The sequence below is a fragment of the Eurosta solidaginis genome, chromosome 1 (assembly GCF_040869045.1).
Source record: "Eurosta solidaginis isolate ZX-2024a chromosome 1, ASM4086904v1, whole genome shotgun sequence".
In the NCBI taxonomy this organism is placed as follows: Eukaryota; Metazoa; Arthropoda; class Insecta; order Diptera; family Tephritidae; genus Eurosta; species Eurosta solidaginis.
In genome coordinates, this window is record NC_090319.1 from 282,352,223 (window position 1) to 282,378,397 (window position 26,175).

Here is a 26,175-nt window from a genome sequence, read left to right on the forward strand (position 1 = left end):
TATCTGGTACATACAGAACGAGATCTAGACAATTTTGGAGGAACGATCAGTGGTCCTCTCCTCTACTCCCGCCATCCGCCCTCCATCAATTGTTTTTATTAATTAGCACGCTTTTATTAGCATTACCTGTATGTTTCTATCTAACTTCTTATTCGCTCCAATGCGCCTGCTGCCTTATTAACATGGTTTTATAATTAGCTTCACTTTATTTGTAATCCCGTAAGGGTCATATCGAGACCCTTCCGGGATCATTTCTGGATGGTTTTCGGGATCGGTCCGGGATTACGCCGGGGTAATTTGGGGACTTTTTCGGGACTATTTCGGGATCATTTTGGGACCCTTCCGGGATCATTTCTGTATAGTTTACGGGATCCGTCCGGGATCCCGTCGGGGTTATTTTGGAACATTTTCGGGACTATTCCGGAATCATTTCGGGACTATTTCGCGATCATTTGGGGACCCTTCCGGCATCATTTCTGAATGGTTTTCGGGATCCGTGCGGAATCTCGTCGGGGTCATATGGGGACTTTTTCGGGATCATTTGAGGGCTCTTCCGGCATCATTTCTGGATGGTTTTCGGGATCCGTCCGGGATATCGTCGGGGTCATTTGGGGACTTTTTCGGGATCATTTGGGGGCTCTTCCGGCATCATTTCTGGATGGTTTTCGGGATCCGTCCGGGATCTCGTCGGGGTCATTTGGGGACTTTTTCGGGATCATTTTGGGGCTCATCCGGCATCATTTCTGGATGGTTTTCGGGATCCGTCCGGGATCCCGTCGGGGTAATTTCGGGACTTTTTCGCGACTAATACGGGATCATTTGGGAACCCTTTCGGCATCATTTCTGGATGGTTTTCGGGATCCGTCCGGGATCCCGTCGGGGTCATTTCGGGACTTTTTCGCGTCTAATACGGGATCATTTGGGAACCCTTTCGGCATCATTTCTGGATGGTTTTCGGGATCCGTCCGGGATCCCATTAGGGTAATTTCGGGACTATTAGGGGATCATTTGGGAACCTTTCCGGCATCATTTCTGGATAATTTTCGGGATCCGTCCGGGATGCCGACGAGGTCATTTCGGGACTATTTCGGGATCATTTGGGATTCCTACCGGCATCATTTCTGGATGGTTTTTGGGATTCGTCCGGGATCCCGTCGTGGTCCTTTCGGGACTTTTTTTCGACTAATACGGGATCATTTGCGGACCCTTTCGGCATCATTTCTGGATAGTTGTCGGGATCCCGTCACGGTCATTTCGGGACTATTAGGGTATCATTTGAGGACCTTTCCGGCATCATTTCTGTATTGTTTTCGGAATCCTTTCGGGATCCCGTCAGGGTCATTTTGGGACTTTTTTGGGGCTAATACGGGATCATTTGGTGATCCTCTAGAGGTCGTTTCGTGACTTTTTATGTTTTATTTCGGGATCATTTGGGGACCCTTCCGGCATAATTTCTTGATGGTTTGCCGGATCCATCAGGGTCATTTCGGGACTATTTTGGGATCATTTGGGGACCCTCCCGAGATCATTTCTGGATCCGTCCGGGATGCCGTAGGAGCCATTTCGGGATTTTTTGTTACTTTTCCGGGATAGTTTTAGGACCCTTCCGGGATCATTTCTGGATCTGTGCGGGATCCCATCTGGGTCATTTCCGGACTATTTCGGGATCATTTTGGGATCCTTCCGGAATCATTTCTGTATGGTTTTCGCGATCCGTCGTTGATTCCCTCGGAGCCATTTCGGAACCTTTTCTGGAGTATGTCGGGGTCATTTGGGGACTTTTTCGGGATCATTTGGGGCTCTTCCGGAATCATTTCTGTATGGTTTTCGCGATCCGTCGTTGATTCCCTCGGAGCCATTTCGGAACCTTTTCTGGAGTATGTCGGGGTCATTTGGGGACTTTTTCGGGATCATTTGGGGCTCTTCCGGCATCATTTCTGGATGGTTTTCGGGATCCGTGCGGGATCTCGTCGGGGTCATTTGGGGACTTTTTCGGGATCATTTGGGGGCTCTTCCGGCATCATTTCTGGATGGTTTTCGGGATCCGTCCGGGATATCGTCGGGGTCATTTGGGGGCTCTTCCGGCATCATTTCTGGATGGTTTTCGGGATCCGTCCGGGATCCCATCAGGGTAATTTCGGGACTATTAGGGGATCATTTGTGGACCTTTCCGGCATCATTACTGGATAATTTTCGGTATCCGTCCGGGATGCCGACGAGGTCATTTCGGGATTATTTCGGGATCATTTGGGATACCTACCGGCATCATTTCTGGATGGTTTTTGGGATTCGTCCGGATCATTTCGGAACTATTAGGGGATCATTTGAGGACCTTTCCGGCATCATTTCTGAATAGTTTTTGGAATCCTTTCGGGATCCCATCAGGGTCATTTCGGGGCTTTTTCGGGATCATTTAAGGATGGCTTTCAGGATTCGTCCGGGAACCCGTCAGGGTAATTTCTGGACTTTTCCGAGACGGGACCTTTCCAAGATCATTTCTGGATGGATTTCGGGATTTGTCCGGGATGCCCTCAGGGTTATTTTGGGACTATTAGGTGAGCATTTGAGGACCGTTCCGGCATCACTTCTGGATGGTTTTCGGTATCCGTTCAGATTCCCGTCGGAATAATTGCGGGACTTTTTCGGGATCATTGGGGTCCCTTCCAAAATCATTTCTGGATGGTTTTTGGGATTCGTCCGGCATCCCGTCGGGGTCATTTCGGGACTTTTTTTCGACTAATACGGGATCATTTGCGGGCCCTTTCGGTATCATTTCTGGATAGTTGTCGGGATCCGTTCGGGATCCCGTCAGTGTCTTTTCGGAACTATTGGGAGATCATTTGAGGACCTTTCAGGCATCATTTCTGGTTAGTTTTCGGGATCCTTTCCGGGTCCCATCAGGGTCATTTCGGGACTTTTTCGGCATCATTTAAGATTGGTTTTCAGGATTCGTCCGGTATCCGTCAGGGTAATTTCTGGACTTTTCCCAGACTATTTCGGGATAATTTTGGGACCCTCCCAAGATCATTTCTGAATGGATTTCGGGATCTGTCCGGGATGCCGTCAGGGTCATTTTGGGACTATTAAGTGATCATTTGAGGACCTTTTCGGCATCACTTCTGGATGGTTTTCGGTATCCGCTCAGGATCCCGTCGGAATTATTGCGGGACTTTTTCGGGATCATTTGGTGTCCCTTCCGGCATCATTTCTGGCTGGTTTTTGGGATTCGTCCGGCATCCCGTCGGGTTCATTTCGGGACTTTTTCTCGACTAATACGGGATCATTTGCGGGCCCTTTCGGCATCATTTCTAGATAGTTGTTGGGATCCGTTCGGGATCCCGTCAGGGTCTTTTCGGAACTATTAGGTGATCATTTGAGGACATTTCCGGCATCATTTCTGGATAGTTTTCGGGATCCTTTCGGGGTCCAGTCAGGGTCATTTCGGGACTTTTTCGGGATCATTTAGAGATGGCTTTCAGGATTCGTCCGGGAATCCGTCAGGGTAATTTCTGAACTTTTCCGAGACTATTTCGGGATAATTTTGGGACCTTCCCAAGATCATTTCTGGATGGATTTTGGGATCAGTCCGGGATGCCGTCAGGGTCATTTTGGTATTAGGTGATCATTTGAGGACCTTTCCGGCATCACTTCTGGATGGTTATCGGTATCCGATCAGGATCCCCTCGGAATCATTGCGGGACTTTTTCGAGATCATTTGGGGTCCCTCCCAAGATCATTTCTGGATGGATTTCGGGATCTGTCCGGGATCCCGTCAGGGGCATTTAGGGGTGCGTTCGAGATCCCATCAGGGTCATTTCGGGACTTCTTCGGGAATATATCGGGATCATTTCTGGAGGGTTTATGGGATCCGTCCATTACCCCTTAAGGGTAATTTCGGGACTATTAGGGGATCATTTGAGGACCTTTCCGGCATCACTTCTGGATGATTTTCGGTATCCGTTCGGGATCCCGTCGGAATCAATGCGGGACTTTTACGGAATCATTTGGGATTCCTTCCGGCATCATTTCTGGATGGTTTTCGGGATTTGTCCGGGATCCCGTCGGGGTTATTTCGGGACCTTTTCGGGGCTAATACGGGATCATTTGGGGATCCTCTAGGGGTCGTTTTGTGACTTTTTCTGTATTATTTTGGGATCATTTTGGGACCCTTTCGGCATAACTTCTTTGGTTTGCCGGATCCATCAGGGTCATTTCGGGACCATTTTGGGATCATTTGGAGACCCATCCGAGATCATTTCTGAATCCGTCCGGGATGCCGTAGGAGCCATTTCGGGATTTTTTGTTACTTTTCCGGGATAGTTTTTGCACCCTTCCTGGATCATTTCTGGATCTGTGCGGGATCCCATCTAGGTCAATTCCGGACTATTTCGGGATCATTTTGGAATCCTTCCGGAATCATTTGTGTATGGTTTTCGCGATCCATCGTGGATCCCCTCGGAGCCATTTCGGAACTTTTTCTGGAGTTAGTCGGGATAATTTAGGGACCCTTCCTGGATATTTTCTGGATGGTTTCTGAGTTCCGTCCGGGAGCCCGTCAGGGTAATTTCGGAACTTTTTCGGGACTATTTCGGGATCAATTTGGTACCCTTCAGGCATCATTTCTGTGTGGTTATCTGGATAAGTCTAGAATCGTGTCGTTGTGATTTCGGGTTTTTTTGGGACTACTTCGGGAACTTTTGGAAACACTTCCGGGGCGTTTCTGGATGGTTTTCGGGATCCGTCCGCGATAGCGTCGGGGTCATTTCGTGTCTTTTTCTGGATAATTTCGTTATCATTTTGGAATCCTATCAGGTTATCAGCTCATAAAGTTCTTTTTTTTACTCAATAACAAAAATAAAATGCATTAGACAGAAAAAAATTTTAAACAGATAACTTTATAAGCAGGCTAACGTGAATAGCGCACATATTTCATTTTCTCCTTGCGGACGGGGCCGCTGGTAAAGGCTAGTATATTATAAATGGGAAAGTTTGGATGTTTGGATGTTTAGATGTTTGGATGTTTGTCCAGACGTTTGTCTTTGTGACTCAATCACGCAAGAACGGCTGGACCGATTTGGATGAAATTTTGCACACATATAGCCAATAGTCTAGAAGGATCTACTAGCTATATATTTTTGAAAAGGGCGTGGTCCCCGCCCCCTAGTAACTGTTATAATTTAATTATTATATTTTTTCGTCTTTGCGACTGAATCACGCCAGATTGGCTACACGGATTTTGATGAAATTTGGGACACAGACAGTAGTCTACTAGCGAAATTTTTTTCGAGCATGGAAAGAGGGATGGGGGTCCCACGACCTCTTCGAGCAATTACTTTTTAATAATTTTTACACATTATAACTTTACGTATACTGGCCTTCACCAATATCACAGACTCAAGGGGTCAAATAAGTCGAGGGCTTACAAAGTAAGCAGAGACACCCTTCGCCCCCCTCCCCCTTTCTCTCACCCTCTGGTGTAAAATCTATAAATTGTTATAACTCAATATAAATTTTCTCCTAATCAAAAGTTTTTGGTATCTGGCACATACAGATCGAGATCTAGACAATTTTGGAGGAACGATCAGTGGTCCTCTCCTTTTACTCCCGACATCCGCCCTCCTGCAATTGTTTTTATTAGCACGCTTTTATTAGCTTTACCTGTATGTTTCTATGTAACTTTTCATTCGCTCCAATGCGCCTGCTGCCTTATTAACATGGTTTTATAATTAGCTTCACCTCATATGGAGACCCTTCCGGGATCATTTCTGGATGGTTTTCGGGATCGGTCCGGGATCCCGCCGGGGTAATTTCGGGACTTTTTCGGGACTATTTCGGGATCATTTTGGGACCCTTCCGGGATCATTACTGTATAGTTTTCGGAATACGTCCGGGATCCCGTCGGGGTTATTTTGGGACATTTTCGGGACTATTCCGGAATCATTTCGGGATTATTTCGCGATTATTTGGGGACTCTTCCTGCATCATTTCTGGATGGTTTTCAGGATCCGTCCGGGATCCCGTCGGGGTACTTTCGGGATCATTTGCGTACCTTCGAGAGATAAATTCTTGATGGTTGCGGGGATCATTACGGGACTTTTTCGGGGTTATTTTGGGTCCCTTTAGGCATCATTTCTGGATGGCCTTCGGGATTCGTCCGGCATCCCGTCGGGGTCATTTCGGGGTTTTCGCGACTAATACGGGATCATTTGGGGACCCTTTCGGCATCATTTCTGGATGGTTTTCGGGATCCGTCCGGAATCTCGTCGGGGTCATTTGGGGACTTTTTCGGGATCATTTGGGGGCTCTTCCGGCATCATTTCTGGATGGTTTTCGGGATCCGTCCGGGATCCCGTCGGGGTCATTTCGGGACTTTTTCGCAACTAATACGGGATCATTTGGGAACCCTTTCGGCATCATTTCTGGATGGTATTCGGGATCCGTCCGGGATCTCGTCGGGGTCATTTGGGGACTTTTTCGGGATCATTTGGGGGCTCTTCCGGCATCATTTCTGGATGGTTTTCGGGATCCGTCCGGGATCCCGTCGGGGTCACTTCGGGACTTTTTCGCGACTAATACGGGATCATTTGGGAACCCTTTCGGCATCATTTCTGGATGGTTTTCGGGATCCGGCCGGGATCCCATCAGGGTAATTTCGGGACTATTAAGGGATCATTTGGAGACCTTTCCGGCATCATTTCTGGATAATTTTCGGGATCCGTCCGGGATGCCGACGAGGTTATTTCGGGACTATTTCGGGATCATTTGGGATCCCTCCCGGCATCATTTCTGGATGGTTTTTGGGATTCGTCCGGCATCCCGTCGGGGTCATTTCGGGACTTTTTCTCGACTAATACGGGATAATTTGCGGGCCCTTTCGGTATCATTTCTGGATAGTTGTCGGGATCCCGTCAGGGTCTTTTCGGAACTATTAGGAGATCATTTGAGGACCTTTCCGGCATCATTACTGTATAGTTTTCGGGATACTTTCGGGGTCCCATCAGGGTCATTTCGGGACTTTTTCGGCAACATTTAAGATTGGTTTTCAGGATTCGTCCGGGATCCCGTCAGGGTAATTTCTGGCGTTTCCGAGACTATTTCGGGATCATTTTGGGACCCTCCCAAGATCATTTCTGGATGGATTTAGGGATCTGTCCGTGATGCCGTCAGGGTCATTTTGGGACTATTAGGTGATCATTTGAGGACTTTTCCGGCATCACTTCTGCATGTTTTTCGGTATCCGTTTAGGATCCCGTCGGAATAATTGCGGGACTTTTTCGGGATCATTTGGGGTCCCTTCCGGCATCATTTCTGGATGGTTTTTGGGATTCGTCCGGCATCCCGTCTGGGTCATTTCGGGACTTTTTCTCGACTAATGCGGGACCATTTGCGGGCCCTTTCGGCATCATTTCTAGATAGTTGTCGGGATCCGTTCGGGATCCCGTCAGGGTCTTTTCGGAACTATTAGGAGATCATTTGAGGACCTTTCCGGCATCATTTCTGGATAGTTTTCGGGATCCTTTCGGGGTCGCGTCAGGGTCATTTCGGGACTTTTTCGGGATCATATAAGGATGGCTTTCAGGATTCGTCCAGGAACCCGTCAGGGTAATTTCTGGACTTTTCCGAGACTATTTCGGGATCAGTCCGGGATGCCGTCAGGGTCATTTTGGGACTATTAGGTGATCATTTGAGGACCTTTCCGGCATCACTTCTGGATGGTTTTCGGTATCCGTTCAGGATCCCGTCGGAATCATTGCGGGACTTTTTCGGGATCATTTGGGGTCCCTCCCAAGATCATTTCTGAATGGATATCGGGATCTGTCCGGGATCCCGTCAGGGTTATTTAGGGATGGGTTCGAGATCCCGTCAGGGTTATTTCGGGACTTCTTCGGGACTATATCGGGATCATTTCTGGATGGTTTACGGGATTCGTCCAGGATCCCTTAAGGGTCATTTCGGGACTATTAGGTGATCATTTGAGGACCTTTCCAGCATCACTTCTGGATGATTTTCGGTATCCGTTCGGGATCCCGTCGGAACCATTGCGAGACCTTTTCGGAATCATTTGGGATCCCTTCCGGCATCATTTCTGGATGGTTTTCGGGATTTGTCCGGGATCCCGTCGAGGTTATTTCGGGACCTTTTCGGGGCTAATACGCGATCATTTGGGGATCCTCTAGGGGTCTCTTCGTGACTTTTTCTGTTTTATTTCGGGATCATTTGGGGACCCTTCCGGCATAATTTCTTGATGGTTTGCCGGATCCATCAGGGTCATTTCGGGACCATTTTGGGATCATTTGGGGACCCTTCCGAGATCATTTCTGGATCCGTCCAGGATGCCGTAGGAGCCATTATGGGATCTTTTGTTACTTTTCCGGGATAGTTTTTGGGCCCTTCCGGGATCATTTCTGGATCTGTGCGGGATCCCATCTGGGTCATTTCCGGACTATTTCGGGATCATTTTGGGATCCTTCCGGAATCATTTCTGTATGGTTTTCGCGATCCGTCGTGGATCCCCTCGGAGCCATTTCGGAACTTTTTCTGGAGTATGTCGGGGTCATTTGGGACTTTTTCGGGATCATTTGGGGGCTCTTCCGGCATCATTTCTGGATTGTTTTCGGGATCCGTCCGGGATCCCGTCGGGGTCATTTCGGGACTTTTTCTCGACTAATACGGAATCGTTTGGGGATCCTTTCGACATCATTACTGGATAGTTTTCGGGATCCCCGGGATACGGACGGGGTCATTTCGTGACTATTTCGGGATCATTTGGGGTACCTACCGGCATAATTTCTGGATGGTTTTCGGTATCCGTCCGGGATCTCGTCGGGGTCATTTGGGGACCTTTTCGGGATCATTTAGGGGCTCTTTCGGCATTATTTCTGGATGGTTTTCGGGATCCGTCCGAGATCTCGTCGGGGTCATTTGGGGACTTTTTCGGGATCACTTGGGGGCTCTTCCGGCATCATTTCTGGATGGTTTTCGGGATCCGTACGGAATCTCGTCGGGGTCATTTGGGGACTTTTTCGGGATCGTTTGGGGGCTCTTCCGGCATCATTTCTGGATGGTTTTCGGGATCCGACGGGATCCCGTCGGGGTAATTTCGGGACTTTTTCGCGACTAATACGGGATCATTTGGGAACCCTTTCGGCATCATTTCTGGATGGTTTTCGGGATCCGTCCGGGATCCCGTCGGGGTCATTTCGGGACTTTTTCGCGACTAATACGGGATCATTTGGGAACCCTTTCGGCGTCACTTCTGGATGGTTTTCGGTATCCGTTCAGGATCCCGTCGGAATCATTGCGGGACTTTTTCGGTATCATTTGGGGTCCCTCCCAAGATCATTTCTGAATGGATATCGGGATCTGTCCGGGATCCCGTCAGGGTTATTTAGGGATGCGTTAGAGATCCCGTCAGGGTCATTTCGGGACTTCTTCGGGACTATATCGGGATCATTTCTGAATGGTTTACGGGATCCGTCAAGGATCCCTTAAGGGTCATTTCGGGACTATTAGGTGATCATTTGCGGACCTTTCCAGCATCACTTCTGGATGATTTTCGGTATCCGTTCGGGATCCCGTCGGAATCATTGCGAGACTTTTGCGAAATCATTTGGGATCCCTTCCGGCATCATTTCTGGATGGTTTTCGGGATTTGTCCGGGATCCCGTCGGGGTTATTTCGGGACCTTTTCGGGGCTAATACGGGATCATTTGGGGATGCTCTAGGGGTCTCTTCGTGACTTTTTCTGTTTTATTTCGGGATCATTTTTGGGGACCCTTCCGGCATAATTTCTTGATGGTTTGCCGGATCCATCAGGGTCATTTCGGGACCATTTTGGGATCATTTGGGGATGACGTAGGAGCCATTTCGGAATTTTTTGTTACTTTTCCGGGATAGTTTCAGGACCCTTCCGGGATCATTTCTGGATCTGTGCGGGATCCCATCTGGGTCATTTCCGGACTATTTCGGGATCATTTTGGGGTCCTTCCGGAATCATTTCTGTATGGTTTTCGCGATCCGTCGTGGATCCCCTCGGAGCCATTTCGAAACTTTTTCTGGAGTATGTCGGGATAATTTATGATCCTAGCAGGTTAGCAGCTCATTTAGTTTTTTTTTTACTCAATCACAAAAATAAAATGCATTAGACAGAAACATTTTTTTAAACAGATAACTTGATAAGCAGGCTAAGGTGAATAGCCCATATATTTAATTTTCTCCTTGCGGACGGGGCCGCGGGTAAAGGCTAGTATATTATAAATGGGAAAGTTTGGATGTTTGGATGTTTGTCCAGACGTTTGTCTTTGTGACTCAATCACGCAAGAACGGCTGGACCGATTTGGATGAAATTTTGCACACATATAGCCAATAGTCTAGAAGGATCTACTAGCTATATATTTTTGAAAAGGGGCGTGGTCCCCGCCCCCTAGGAACAGTTATAATTTAATTATTATATTTTTTCGCCTTTGCGACTGAATCGCGCCAGATTGGCTACACGGATTTTGATGAAATTTGGGACACAGACAGTAGTCTACTAGCGAAATTTTTTTCGAACATGGAAAGAGGGATGGGGGTCCCACGACCTCTTCGAGCAATGACTTTTTAATAATTTTTACACATTATAACTTTACGTATACTGGCCTTCACCAATATCACAGACTCAAGGGGTCAAATAAGTTAAGGGCTTACAAAGTAAGCAGTGACACCCTCCGCCCCCCTCCCCTTTCTCTCACCCTCTGGTGTAAAATCTATAAATTGTTATAACTCAATATAAATTTTCTCCTAAATCAATAGTTTTTGGTATCTGGCACATACAGATCGAGATCTAGACAATTTTGGAGGAACGATCAGTGGTCCTCTCCTTTTACTCCCGACATCCGCCCTCCTTCAATTGTTTTTATTAGCACGCTTTTATTAGCTTCACCTGTATATTTCTATGTAACTTTTCATTCGCTCCAATGCGCCTGATGCCTTATTAACATGGTTTTATAATTAGCTTCACCTCATATGGAGACCCTTCCGGGATCATTTCTGGATGGTTTTCGGGATCGGTCCGGGATCCCGCCGGGGTAATTTCGGTACTTTTTCGGGACTATTTCGGGATCATTTTGGGACCCTTCCGGGATCATTTCTGTATAGTTTTCGGGATCCGTCCGGGATCCCGTCGGGGTTATTTTGGGACATTTTCGGGACTATTCCGGAATCATTTCGGGATTATTTCGCGATCATTTCTGGATGGTTTTCAGGATCCGTCCGGGATCCCGTCGGGGTACTTTCGGGATCATTTGCGTACCTTCGAGAGATAAATTCTTGATTGTTGCGGGGATCATTACGGGACTTTTTCGGGGTATTTTGGGTCCCTTTAGGGACCCGGCATCCCGTCGGGGTCATTTCGGGACTTTTTCGGGATCATTTGGTGTTCCTTCCGCAATAATTTCTGGATGGTTTTCGGGATCCGTCAGGAATCCCGTCGGGGTCATTCCTGTACTTTTTCGGGACTAATACGGGATCATTTGGGGAGCCTTTCAGTATCATATCTGGATGGTTTCCGGGATCCGTCCCGGATCTCGACGGGGTAATTTGGGGACTTTTTCGGGATCATTTGGGGGCTCTTCCGGCATCATTTCTGGATGGTTTTCGGGATCCCGTCGGGGTCATTTCAGGACTTTTTCGGGATCATTTGGGGTACCTTCCGGCATCATTTCAAGATGGTTTTGGGTATCCGTCCGGGATCCCGTCGTGGGCATTTCGGGACTAATACGGGATCATTTGGAGACTCTTTCGCCATCATTTCTGGATGGTTTTCGGGATCCGTCCAGGATCCCGTCGGGGTAATTTCAGGACTTTTTCGGGATCATTTGGGGTACCCTCCGGCATCATTTCAAGATGGTTACGGGATCATTTGGAGACCCTTTCGGCATCATTTCTGTATGGTTTTCGGGATTCATCCGGGATCCCGTCGGGATCATTTCGTGACTTTTTCGGGATCATTTGGTGTTCCTTCCGCAATAATTTCTGGATGGTTTTCGGGATCCGTCAGGAATCCCGTCGGGGTCATTCCTGTACTTTTTCGGGACTAATACGGGATCATTTGGGGAGCCTTTCAGTATCATATCTGGATGGTTTCCGGGATCCGTTTGGGAACCCGTTGGGGTCATTTCGGTACTTTTTCGATACTAATACGGAATCGTTTATCGACCATTTGGGGACCTTTCAGGGGTCACTTCGTGACTTTTTCTGTATTACTACGGGATCATATGGGGACCCTCTCGGCATAATTTGGGGATGGGTTTTGGGATCAGTTCGGGATCCCATCAGGGTTATTTCACGACTTTTCGGGACTATTTCGAATCATTTTGGGACCCCTCCGGGTTAATATCTGGATGATTTTCGGGATCTGTCCGGGAATTTTAGTATCATCTTGGGACCCTTCCGGGATCATTTTAGGTCTCTTCGCAACCTGTAGTTCAGCACACATGCCTTTATAAATTATGAGCTTTTATGGCCGTAGATTTGCTGCTAATTATTCGTAATTAAAATTCCGTGTGTTTTATCTTTAATCTAACACAGCTTTTTCGTTCTATCTTTGAGTTTTTTAAATGAATCGTGTAACGAACTGTTATAACTATAATTACACTTTTTGTAATATTTTAACCAACTAAATACCCGAAAAAGCAACACTATTTTCATCTAAAAAATTCTCTTTGGTTTTAGCTAATTGTAGTTTCACTCCTTTGTTCTATGAGTAGTAATTCTTTCACCCCTCCCATATCAGTTAATGTATTTTTTTTTTTTTAATTCGAAAAAAGTGTATTGTACTATTCATGAAATCGTGCCTTTCAGCTTATCTTCTCACTTAGTTCTTTTTTTTACTAAATTACAAAAATAAAATACATTACACAAAAATAATTTTTAAACAGACAGGCTAACGTGAATAGCAAATATATTTTATTTTCTCCTTGCCGCGGGTAAAGGCTAGTTACATATATAAATAAATTAGCGGTACCCGACAGACCATGTTCTGGATCACCCTGGTCCACATTTTGGTCGATATCTCGAAAACGCCTTCACATATACAACTAAGGGCCACTCCCTTTTAAAACCCTCATTAATACTTTTAATTTGATACCCATATCGTACAAAAAAATTCTAGAGTCACCCCTGGCCCACCTTTATGGCGATATCTCGAAAAGGCATCCACCTATAGAACTAAGGCCCACTCCCTTTTAAAATACTCATTAACACCTTTCACTTGATACCCATATCGTACAAACAAATTCTGGAGTCACCCTGGTCAACCTTTATGGCGATATCTTGAAAAGGCGTGCACCTATAGAACTAAGGCCCACGCCCTTTTAAAATACTCATTAATACCTTTCATTTGATACCCATATTGTACAAACGCATTCTAGAGTCACCCGTGGTCCACGTTTATGGCGATATCCAGAAAAGGCGTCCACCCATACAACTAAGGCCCACTCCCTTTTAAAACACTTATTAACACCTTTCGTTTGATACCCATATTGTACAAACGCATTCTAGAGTCCACCCTGGTCCACTTTTATAACGATATCCCGAAAAGGCGTCCACCTATAGAACTAAGGCCCACTCCCTTTTAAAATACTCATTAACAGCTTTCATTTGATACCCATATAGTACAAACAAATTCTAGAGTCACCCCTGGGCCACCTTTATGGTGATATCTCGAAAAGGCGTTCACGTATAGAACTAAGGCCCACGCCCTCTTAAAATACTCATTAACACCTTTCATTTGATACTCATATCGTACAAACAAATTCTAGAGTCACCCCTGGTCCATCTTTATGGCGATATCTCGAAAAGTCGTCCATCTATAGAACTTAGGCCCACGCCCTTTTAAAATACTCATTAATACCTTTCATTTGATACCCATATCGTACGAAATAAATTCTAGAGTCACCCCTGGTCCAGCTTTATGGCGATATCTCGAAAAGGTGTCCACCTATAGAACTTAGGCCCACTCCCTAAATGGCGCCCATCTATAGAACTATGGCCCACTTCCTCTTAAAATACTATTTAATACCTTCCATTTGATACACATGTCATACAAACACATTCCAGGGTTACCCTAAGTTATTTTTACAACATGGTGATTTTCCCTTACTTTGTCTCCACAGCTCTCAACTGAGTATGTAATGTCGGTTACACCCGAACTTAGCCTTCCTTACTTGTTTCATTCTGCACTCAATTTTGCGAATAGGACCTCCCTCAAAAAAAAATTAAATAATAAAAATTTTAGAGTAAATGTAAAGCGCGATAACCTCCGAAGAGCCTTAGGCCAAGTTTCTCTCAGAATTCGCGTTGTGCTTCTTTAATTTTTCCTACAAATTGGCGGGACGAGACGTACATGTTTTATGCCGATTCCGAACGGCATCTGAAAGGCAGATGAGTTTTCACTGAGAAGCTTTTCATGGCGGAAATATAATCGGAGTGCTTGTCAAATCACTGCCGAGGGACGACCCCGATTAGAAAAACTTTCTTCTAATTGAATAGACGTGTTTCTAAAATTTTGATGTTACTTTGCCCGGGGCATGATCCCAGGATCTTCGGTATGGTAGGAAGGGCACGCTGCCACTACCGCGGCCGCCAAATCATCATACAACCACCCCCAAATTTGATAGTTTCTTTCACTACGTGACGTTTAATTAAAAATGTTGTATTGGACTGATACTAAGACCGCTCATCAGACTGGAAACGATATCATCCGACATTAACAATTTTAAAATACCAATATTTGCTTACAGTAAATCAAAAAATTTTAATTAAACGTTCCAAACCGTAAACCGTTCAATATTCATGACGGCGATAAACCGCTTTTATGGCTTTAGCCAAAGAGGATAAATACAATAAGAGCCGTCACTCGTTATTTTTTAGGCATTTACTTGATGTATACTGAGAGGTAGTCGCTACTTTTTTTTGGGCGAGATGTTTATAAATGTCTTCTATACATTTTCGTGGGATATTTGTGTTTATTTTTCCGACTGTATTTAACTAGCTTATTTAATTCTCTTTCCAAAAATCACAGTTGCACAAGGGGCCTACACGGCATGTATAAATGCGAGACAATTAAAAATGTCCCTCTCAGAAAACATTCGGCATCAATTTTTTTCAATTTCCAGCGAAATACTCGCCACAAAATAACGAGTGACGGCTCTTATTGTATTTATCCTCTTTGCTTTAGAATTTTTCTTTGTCAAAGCAGGCTTCTTCTTAATTTACATACAACGAGATTATCTACATTTTCTTACTTAACTCTTAATCGGTAATTAAAGTGACAGTGTATACAATAGTGGAAATTAACAAAATTGGTTAGTGACCACGCCCACTTAAAACAATTTTTCAAAGTCTGCAAAAAAAAGCAACATCTTTGCAGTATACAACTTAATTATAGTAGTTACATGATTCAACAAACTACAAGAATTCAAACAAATTTTAAAAATAGGCGTGACCCCGTCCTTCTTTAGGTAATCTCTATATACATATCCTAGAGAAATTCGGTCTGAAAATTGTCTTTTATGACAGGATCTGTTTCTTGTTAATATGAGCAAAACCGCCCCCTTTTTAAGTTTTCTACAAATTGGCAGCTTCGTATTTTGTGGTGACTCCGAAAGCAGCTGCAAGGATGATGAGTAATTGAAAAAACTTATTTCCAAATGTTTGCTGTTGCTTTGCCCGGCACTTGAACTCAGGACCTTTGGACTTATAGGCGGCGCTCGCTACCACCACACCACTGCGGCCACCGTTAATTATACCCAGCTGTACTTGTACACAGGGTATTACTATTAACTTTGATTGGATAACGGTTGGTTGTACAGGTATAAAGGAATCGAGATAGATATAGACTTCCATATATTAAAATCATCATTATCGAAAAAAATTTGATTGAGCCATGTCCGTCCATACGTCTGTCCGTTAACTTGAGTAAATATTGAGATATCTTCACTAAATTTGGTACACGAGCTTATCTGGACCCAGAATAGATTGTTATTGAAAATGAGCGACATCGGATGATAACCACGCCCACTTTTTATATATATAACATTTTGGAAAACAGAAAAAACATTATTTAGTAAATAATACACCTAGAATGTTGTAATTTGACGCGAACTTAGACTTCCTTACTTCTTTTAATTTAACTTAATTACACGCTTACATAAGCTTCACTTGCATGTTTGTATTTAACTCTTTCATACCAAAGGATTAAAAAAAAATGTTACGTATACGCACCGATTCCCATCTTTTCAGGATATGTTTTGCGTGTAATTGGTTGGTTTTTGATAAACAACGTATTTAATTGCAAATTGAATTTTAATCAGTAAATTATTTCTCAAAAACGATATATGGCATTACTGATGATATATCTTAAAAAATTCTTAAGTTACCTCAGTTCAGACTTTTAAGAATTAATATGTGTTTTCAATCCGTATTTTAAAATGCGGCCATACATGTCTGAAAACAGACATATAAATACGCTGTGCAGTTATTAAGTTTATCAATAATTAGGCTTTATCTTAAAATTTAAATTTTTGTCTATACCAAACAGACAGTCTATATAAACAGAATTACTTTTTTATACAATCAGAATATAATCAGGTACACCATGTCTTGATATCCCAACTGATAAATATTATTAAACAAATTTGTTTTCTTTGAGATTGTTTTTTCAGCAAATGCAAAAAAAGTAAATAAGTATTTGAATTTTTAATTCTTTGTTTCTGTGTTTTTTTTTTTTTTGGTTCTATAATCAATTTACTTGTGCTTGTGGTTTGTGCGAACAATTATCAATATTACTCGAGAACATAATAAGCTTATATGTATATATGTTTATGTTTCTGGTTTTAAAAGTTATATTGATTACTCTTCCCATGTTTAAGAAAATATTTAGTAAGTATTGTTAAACATACAACCGCATGCGTATAGCAACCATAACAAGTTCCTCGAAACGGCTATACCATATATAGTAGTGTGTCCGCAAATTTCCTTTCTATTTTTATTACTGTCGCTCCTCTAAATTTTATAATTTGTCACACAATCCAATCTATATTTCATGAAACTGTCCTTTCACCCAATTAAATATTTTCCACTATTTTATAAGTAAAAAAAAGTATCGCCGCGAAAGTTGTTTCCATAAGATCTTACTTCAAATCATCTAGGATTCCTGGTGTATTGTCTATCATTCATACACGATAGTCTTGTTTCTTTTGAAAATCTGGCTACAGTTTTGAATATCTATCATTTTGTACTTGATATGGTCTTGTACAACGATAAATCGTTTACTGTATAAAATATAATCGAAAAACAAAACACCCTCAACTTGTATATTCGCACTAGGCCCATGAGGCACGAGTGTGATAATGCTCGAATAACATGCAAATAATTAATACAAATAAAAATTGTATATACGAAATGAGTATAATAAACAAGAAAAATATTTGCACAACAGTAAAATGTTTAGAGTACAATGTCTGGCTACTAGAAAAGACATATACCACACTACATACACGTACTTAGTACGACAGCCACAACACGTAATGTGATAACGAAGAAAAATTGCAAAATCTAAACTTATAAATATTAGTCAGAAGAATTGAAAAAAGATTAGCAGAAAAAGAGGTAAACACATATATTTACAACCAGCCACATAAAATGCCTTAAACATATAAATTTATCCCAGTCTACATACATATGTACATATGGGTCATTATTTTACAAATCGAACAACTTTTGAGATTTCATAATTTTGATTCGGCTTAAACTTTTTTTTAAGTTGCTCGCACGAAATAAGCAAATACCTGTATCAGGATTTCCTCGAAAAATTTTTTTTCCAGATTCGATGGGTAAGCAAACTTTCCCACATTCAAAATGGTATATCTTTGGTTCCACTCGTCGTATCTTATAATTTTTTGTTTTATTTTGAAGGTAATAATTATTACATAATGTTTTCCGCCATGAATATTTTCGAAAAAATATATATAACTAGCTGGCCCGGCAGATGTTATCCTGCCCGGTAATATTCCTTCCAGTGCTTTACAAACTTTTTCTGGAAACGGAAGCATTTGTCATTTAGAAGCTCATATAAAAAATTCCGCACCTCGCTTCCTATCTCAAGCTTTATCTCTCCGTTCGCTTTCTCCCTCTTTTCTTCTTTAAATATTTCTTTACTTTTCATTTCTTTTCCCCTTCCTATACATTTCCCTTTTTCCATTTCCCTTTCTCTTTCCCTTTTTTCCCCTCTCCTTTCCCTTTTCCTTTCATTTAGAAAAGAGGTGTGGCACCCCCCAATTTAACGCCTTCAGATAAACTTCAAGGATAATAAAACACAAATAGTTCAAATTTCAATCTTATTTATTTGAACGGAATCGAAATCAGTAGAGAGCCATATGATGAACAATGTTTTTGTTTTGTTTTCCAGCGCAAAAACAAACAACGAAGACGGTTTCCCAACACGCGAACAGGCAACGTACAGCTGACCGTGCGAAAAGCAGGAAAATTCGAGATCAATCCCACAGACTTCCAACGATTGGCCTTGCGATTTATTGATCGTCATTGCAAAAGCCAATCGAACCGGAAATTTAATCCGCTTGAATTGGAATGGAAGATCAGATGGAATAATCGGAATTCGTGGGATAAGAACTTCCTCTCCCTTGAATTTGCCCTTGATGATCGTAGCTTGAATCACATTGTTCATCAGTTTCTTGACGGACAACCGCGTACCGTTGCACAATTTCGGATGATTCAGATTCCGCAACATGATTATGATCGATCCCTCTTTCAATTGTAAATTATGCGGCGGAGTTCCTGGCACATCAAGCGAGTTCAAAAATTCTGTTGGATAGTTTGTCGCTTCATCCTCGTCGGGCACGCTGTCAACGGATTTGTACGAATGCAGTTCTCCAGCTATTTGACTTTGAATAATCAAATTCAAGCTATCGACGTGCTTATTCTTCGCTGCAAGTATTGCCCGTTCACTAATCCAATCGAGATTTTTATAATTTTGTGCAATGTCGGGGAACACTTGGGTGATGAGTTCTTCTTTCGACGATGTGAACTCGCAAAAATTTTCCGGGAACGATATTAATCCAGTGGAAATATCAACAGGTATTTAGCCATTGCCAAGCGCCAGCAGTTGTCTCGAGAATTCAAGAGCCGATGAGTCGTTCTGCAACGCAACTCTGATATTCGTGGTCAATTTCAACTTCTTGACATGCCGCCACAAATACGACGATTTCAGGCATGCATTAAGTTCATCGGCAGCAGTAGATTTCGGGATGACAGGTAGCATTTGGTGAAAATCTCCGCAGAGCAATATCATAGCCCCACCAAATTGTCTCGAATCATCTCGTAAATCCTTTATCGTTCGTTCAACCTCAAAAGCTCGTTTATGCGACATCGTGCATTCATCCCAAATGATGATTTTGCATTCTCGCATGAATTTCGCTGTCGCTGAATTCTTGGTCATTGTGCACGTTGGTTTGTCTACCGTGAGTAGATTCATCGCCCGTTTTAAAGCTGAATGTGTAGTTCGACCGCCTTCCAACAATGTGACAGCAATGCCAAAGGAAGCAATAGCCAACGCAATTTGAGATCTTTCCCGAATTGTAGCCAGAATCAAAGAAATTACTAATGTTTTTCCTGTCGGAGCATCGAGAAAGTAAATGCCTCCCGTTCCATCGTCAACAGCCTTCATCAGGTAATCGTACACTTTCTTCTGCTCTGCATTCAACAGCTGCACATTTTTTCGAACTCTTTCGGCCAGCTCATCTCGATCATAGTCTTGCTCCCGTTGCAGTTCCCGATTGAATGCATCGTTAATCGAACGATTTGGCGCTGGCATTCCCAATGTCGACACCAGACTGCCGCATATGAGGATGCACATGTCTTCGATCAGAAGTAACGCTTCGTTGCGCATCCCGTCATTAATTTGAAGATTGAAATTCAAAGTTGTCATGCGAAATCTGCGTAAAATGTCGTCAGCCATCTCGTCCTTATATTTTCCCACAATGCGGTCGGGTTCGATGGATGACATGCGGATATGATGATCGCAAACAATGTACGAATTTGATTCGCTGGCGAAGAAACAGTTACCATCGGCGAGAGTGGAGTCTCAATGTGTATCGTTTTCAAGCAAATGCAAACGTTGGGAAGCCTCTCGAAAAGTGGCGCACAGCACACCATCCACAGTACGCAGGGAATCGAAGGATGTAAGGCCTCTGATGTTAACCAAAAGCAAGGGAAGATAGAAGCATTCGTCTTGGCGTGGATAAACTGTGCATATTCCTCCGAGAGCATCGGTGGAATAGACATCAGTAAAGCAAGCAACAACATTATCTTTTTTCCGGCGTTGAAACCTCTTTGATGCAGCGTTAAATGTATAATAGCGTGGCATTTCCGAATATAGTAAAGTCCTTGCGAACGGATCGCTTTCGCATGTCGAAAAGAAATTTTTCAACGTTGTAGCTGGTGGTTGTTCTGCTCTTTGCGCTGCATTTGCGTCCGTAAAATAGACACGCTGACCGTCCTCCAAGTGTACTGCCAAATGTACCACAGTCGGGTGACGTTCATGAATCGGAAAAGAAAACAGCCGCCAAATTGCTTCGTTACAATTCACGTAACGTCCAAGTTGAAATTTCGTTACCTCGTCGTTTGCATTCGGTTCAACAATGCCAAATACCGCCATGTCGCTCCCTTTGTTCACGTATTTGCAAACGTATTTGATGGAATTGCAGTACTCAACATTGCAGAGTTGAGAACGTTTTCGACAAAAGCGGACAATATGGAACGATCCTTTCACTTTCATCACGATTGATCTGCCATTGTCATCTGGAGAACGACGCCGATACAACGGATATCCGTCGATTCCAGAGATTGTGTCAGCCACCAACGGACGGGGGAAACGCTTTGTGCAATTTCCGTTTTCCATGCACGGCGGGTCTGGGTTGTGGACTCCGCAAGGCCCATGGATCGTGTTCGTTGTCACAATGGAGTACAGCTCCGGATCAGTTTCTGGATCTGGTATTTCGGCCGAAATTATCGAATCAATATCATCTGGATGGATCGTGTCAAGCATCCAAAGCAAAATGTGTGCATGAGGTAAGCCACGTTTCTGCCATTCAACCGAGTACATCCAATAACGTATTATGCTAAAAACCTTATGCTTAACGATGTAATCCATGAGCACTTTGATCTTTTGTCTGAACACTCGTGCAATGGTGTCATGTCGATCGCTGGATGTTTGTCCTGTAATCAGGAAATTCGTCATCGCATCCTGAGCGTACTCATGCATGTGGCGAGGGCTTCCAACGTAAGTACCTGGAAGAATGGTCAAGCAACCGATGTTGGTTGCGTCTCCTTCAGTACCATGGCAGTACATACACGCAAGTGTATGTATTCATCTAATCTTATCTTGGACTGATTGAAACGAATGAAGTTGGGGCGCTCCGTTTCGACCTTGACGTACATGTCAACGCAGTACTGGTGAAACAACCGGCGATATCTCAACAGATGATTGTCAACATCGCGCCGAATCATCAAACGATACGTATAAAAATACATTGAGCTGACCTTCATATTCGTTTCTTCTCCTGAAATATGAATTCGAACTCGATTGCAAAATAAAATAGAAGTGATGACTTGTAAACAAACCTGTCGTTGGATTAACCATCTTTATATTGAAGTTATATCCATCCTCTCCACGACAGAGCATCAACGGATATTGAAGTGCATCATATGACCGATGCGTCTCGTAAACGCGCTTCAATTGTCCACCATCACGACGGTAAAGAACAATATAGCGTGATTCCTTATTCTCGCCAACAATCACCACTGCGACTTCATTGATAGTGGGAGCACTAAATTGTCTTGCATGGCCTCCAGCGGGTCTTTTGTCTGCTCTAATAATGGTTTTGTGGTCGTCTGAAGGCATCATATCTAATGCTGTTTTGAACAATCTGACCAATTCATTATGCTCATGCAGAAGATTTTGTAATTGTTCGATCATTTCACGCTTATTCGCAGTAGTGGTAGCGTTCGGTAGTGGTAACAAAGCGCCCGCTCGATGGTGAATTTGCCCTTGAATCTGAATGTTTGGAAGCAATTTCGAAAAAATATAACAATAGTTGTTCATTCTGATAATAATGGGACATCATTACCTTAAAAGTGGGATGGTAGCTGGGTACATCAACAACTTGGGCTCCAAATGATGTCATTTGAAAGCATCCGTTATATTTTTGTGTATTCTCTAGAATATGTTTTGATTGGATTGTATTTCCATATAGTAACGAATACAATGGCTCTGGCTTGTGAGTTAAAACGGGTAATTTCACTTTTCCACCAGCGCAGCATAAGCCGGTGATTGAAACGCAGCGAAGATGTTTGTAGGCTATTGCGCGATTCAAGCCTACATTTATGACTGGTGTTCTAACATTTTTTTGAATTTGTGGCGGTGATTGTGCCGCGCGAACTTGTGCAATATGGGCACGTCTCCATTCATTTTCTTCTGCACGTTCCTCTTGCGTTTGACTATCACGCACATTCTAACTAATTATTGCACGGCGTGTACGTCGTCCAAGGTTTGATCGTCTAATAGGAGGCATTAGTCAAGCAAATAACTCAAGCTAAAATGCAATAAAGTAATTTTTGACTAATCCTATAAAAAAGAAAATTCTTAAAAAACAAATACTTACGGAATGAATGTATCGCAATATATGCCCACAGTTCTAGAAGATAACCACACTTTTTACACGCAAACTTATTTTCTTAAAAATGATCGAATTGATAAATATCGCAATGGAATTTCAATTGATCGTAATGATTGTACCGTTTGTGGTTGTGATACGCGATATATGACTATCCGAAATCAGAAAAATAATAATAACTCGAATCAAATGCAGCAAGTAATATAGCACATTTTTTTAATAAAAAATGACAATGAGAAAAGTTCCATCTGTTATTTATCTCGTTATATTAATAATCAATTTTCTATTTCTCCATTTTTCCGACTTTTCCGCAGGGTTTTCCCAAAATTTTCTTTCGTAAAAACCTTCTCCTAGCAATTACGAAGCACTGAAAAAAAATTTGAGCCAAATCGGTCCGGCCGTTCTCAATTTTCGATTTCTCCAATTTTCCGACTTTTCCGCAGGGTTTTCCCAAAATTTTCTTTCGTAAAAACCTTCTCCTAGCAATTACGAAGAACTGAAAAAAATTTGAGCCCAATCGGTCCTGCCGTTCTCAATTTTCGATTTCTCCAATTTTCCGACTTTTCCGCAGGGTTTTCCCAAAATTTTCTTTCGTAAAAACCTTCTCCTAGCAATTACGAAGAACTGAAAAAAAAATTGAGCCAAATCGGTCCGGTCGTTCTCAATTTTCGATTTCTCCAATTTTCCGACTTTTCCGCAGGGTTTTCCCAAAATTTTCTTTCATAAAAACATTCTCCTAGCAATTACGAAGAAGTGAAAAAAAATGTCAACCAAATCGGTCCGACCGTTCTCAATTTTCGATTTCTCCAATTTTCAGACTTTTCCGCAGGGTTTTCCCAAAATTTTCTTTCGTAAAAACCTTCTCCTAGCATTTACGAAGAACTGAAAAAAAATTTGAGCCAAATCGGTCCTGCCGTTCTCAATTGATGAATTACTATACATTTTTCACACCATTTTTATATATATAGATATGCGATACACCTTCATCTAAAAACCCCTTTTTATTTTAAGTTGGACAATTTTGTGGTTCAAAAGATATTAACTCGTTTCTGACCTGACCTCGAGCAACTTGCTTACATTTACTAGCAGCAGGTACGTGCTACAATTGTATACAACGCCGGCCTGTGTATGCATGCACGGTCAGCTTAACTATAAATTATAATTAAAATTATAAATTATAATACTTATTTTTGTAAAATTAAGATTTTACAAGTTATTTTTATATTGTTATAAGTAGAAAATGATCAAGGTTTATTGAACGTATTCGGTCTAATATAGAAACAAAGTTATACAATATCATTTTTACAAAAATAACAAACTCAGTCTTGAAGACGGCAATTGATGTACTAATTCATTACTATAAACCGTTAAAACCAACTTAAAAATAATGTTTAGTTTCATTTAAATTTATACACATTTCATAATAATTATTTCATAACTTGAACATTCAGACAAAAACGCCATTCTAAAATCCAGCACCACCGGATTCAATTCAAGCTTTTTATGTTCTTACTTTTTTGTTCTTGAAAAACGAACGACCTGTTCTCAAAACACCAACCTTGTTCTTGAACTGACAAACATTTTCTTGAAAAGAGAACGACTGGTCTTAAAATATGAACAAATGTTCTATTAATGAGAACGATGTTCTTAAATTAAGTTCGTGAAAAAAGAAACGGTACAATTCGCGTGGACTACAATGTTAAATACAACATTTGGCACAAGCTATCAAGCAGTTGTAGTGGCCCAGCGGTTATGATGTTGCGGTTGCGATCGTGTGGCGCGAGTTCGACTCCGTCAAACTCTGAATTTTTTTAAAACAATTTTTTTATGTTCTATTTTTTTAACTCTTATTTTTCGTTCAGTTCCATTCACGCATGCACAGGTAATTCTCAAACTTGTTATGAACTGTTTTAAGTATATATTCAGATTGCATCAATAAAAGGAAGAATTTCTCAATAAGAGAAATACATAGAAAAATGTAGAGTTGTGCTTTTTCGTTCATTTCAGAGATTCGAATCTTTCGTTCTTTTTCTGATGAACGAACAAGTTGTTCTTTTTGTTCATCTGTTCTTTTTTTTTTAAGCAAATTTGATCACTGCTCCTCGCACCCGCGAAAAAAACCAACAAGTATAGATAGGTGTGTGTATGCGGCAATGCTTTGTGTAGGTATATTTAAATGTGTTACGAATAAATAAGTTAATATATATATCTATAATTAACTTAAAAAAAAGTTACAAATTTCGGAAGATCCAGGAAATTGAAAGAATACAGACACAAATTGTAAATATGAACTTTTCAAGCTTAATAACGGGCCGATTCTGAGCGTTACCGGTAAAATAGTACCCAGAACATTATGTAACCGAAAATCGTTACCAGTTCTTTTATTCGCGATTCTGGCCAAAGTGGTAACGCTGTCATCACCGAAAAACTCACCAATGTCTGTGGTGAGATTTAAAAGTTGGTTTTCTGCGCTTTACCCATGGCGGAACGATACAAAGTGGCAGCATGCGACAGCTAAATATAAACTTTTTTATTTGATTTGATACATCAACTTCCGGCGCAGTACGATTTTGACATTCGTCCGTCGAATTTACAAAAACAAAGTACATGGTATTTTTATTTATGTTTGTAGGTATGTCACCATGCTGCCACCTTCTATGGTTCCGCCAAGGCTTTACCGAAAATGTGTCACTCGTAGATACGAGGTTAACGAATAAACGAGACGATGTGTATATATGTACATACATGCATAAGATTTCTCATAGCTATATTGTAATTTATTCTGTGAAAGTACATAATGTAAACAAATATTTAATATATAGCAAGAGGCAACACTTTTTTACTATTATCTTTACTTATTTGCGCTTACAATTCTTTATTTTTCAGTTTTGCCTTTTTCTAAACAACAGCTGTGGGTGGTTATTTCGATGTAACCACCTACTTTTGTGGGTAAAAAATTATCCGGCTACTTTCGTGGATAGAATACCAAAAGGGTGTAAAAGTTTCCACATGATTTCGTTACCGTGGTGAAGAATGTTGTTACCACTCTAGAATCGGGGCGTAAATGTAATAATTAGTTTCTTACAAAACATGTTGTTCATAAATAGTCCATACATATATTGGTGTAGCAGTGCCACACACAAAGATGGCCACACATATATATCTTTAGTGTAAGTGGAATCATCGACATTCGTGCTCACTGTGAATTTCTGCGTATGTATGTATGAATTTACGTATGTATGTTCGCGAACGAGATGAGAGAAAGAATAACATTAGATAAAACGAACTAAAAGAACAAATGAACTAAAAGAACAAATAGAACCGAAATCGAAGATCTAGTTCACTTGTTCAGTTGAAAGACCCGGTCAATTGAACAAGTTCAGAACGAAACGACCCAACTCTAGAAAAATGCATATTATGCATTTTTTAATATTTTGGAAGTTAA

General features: G+C 42.1%; 1 protein-coding gene across 5 annotated transcripts in view; it reads left to right on the forward strand.

Annotated features, from left to right (window-relative positions):
• The window catches only part of LOC137237395 (glutathione-specific gamma-glutamylcyclotransferase 1), a 112,597-nt gene that overhangs the window by 39,347 nt on the left and 47,075 nt on the right, over window positions 1–26,175 (forward strand). The gene's annotated exons all lie outside the window — the stretch shown is intronic.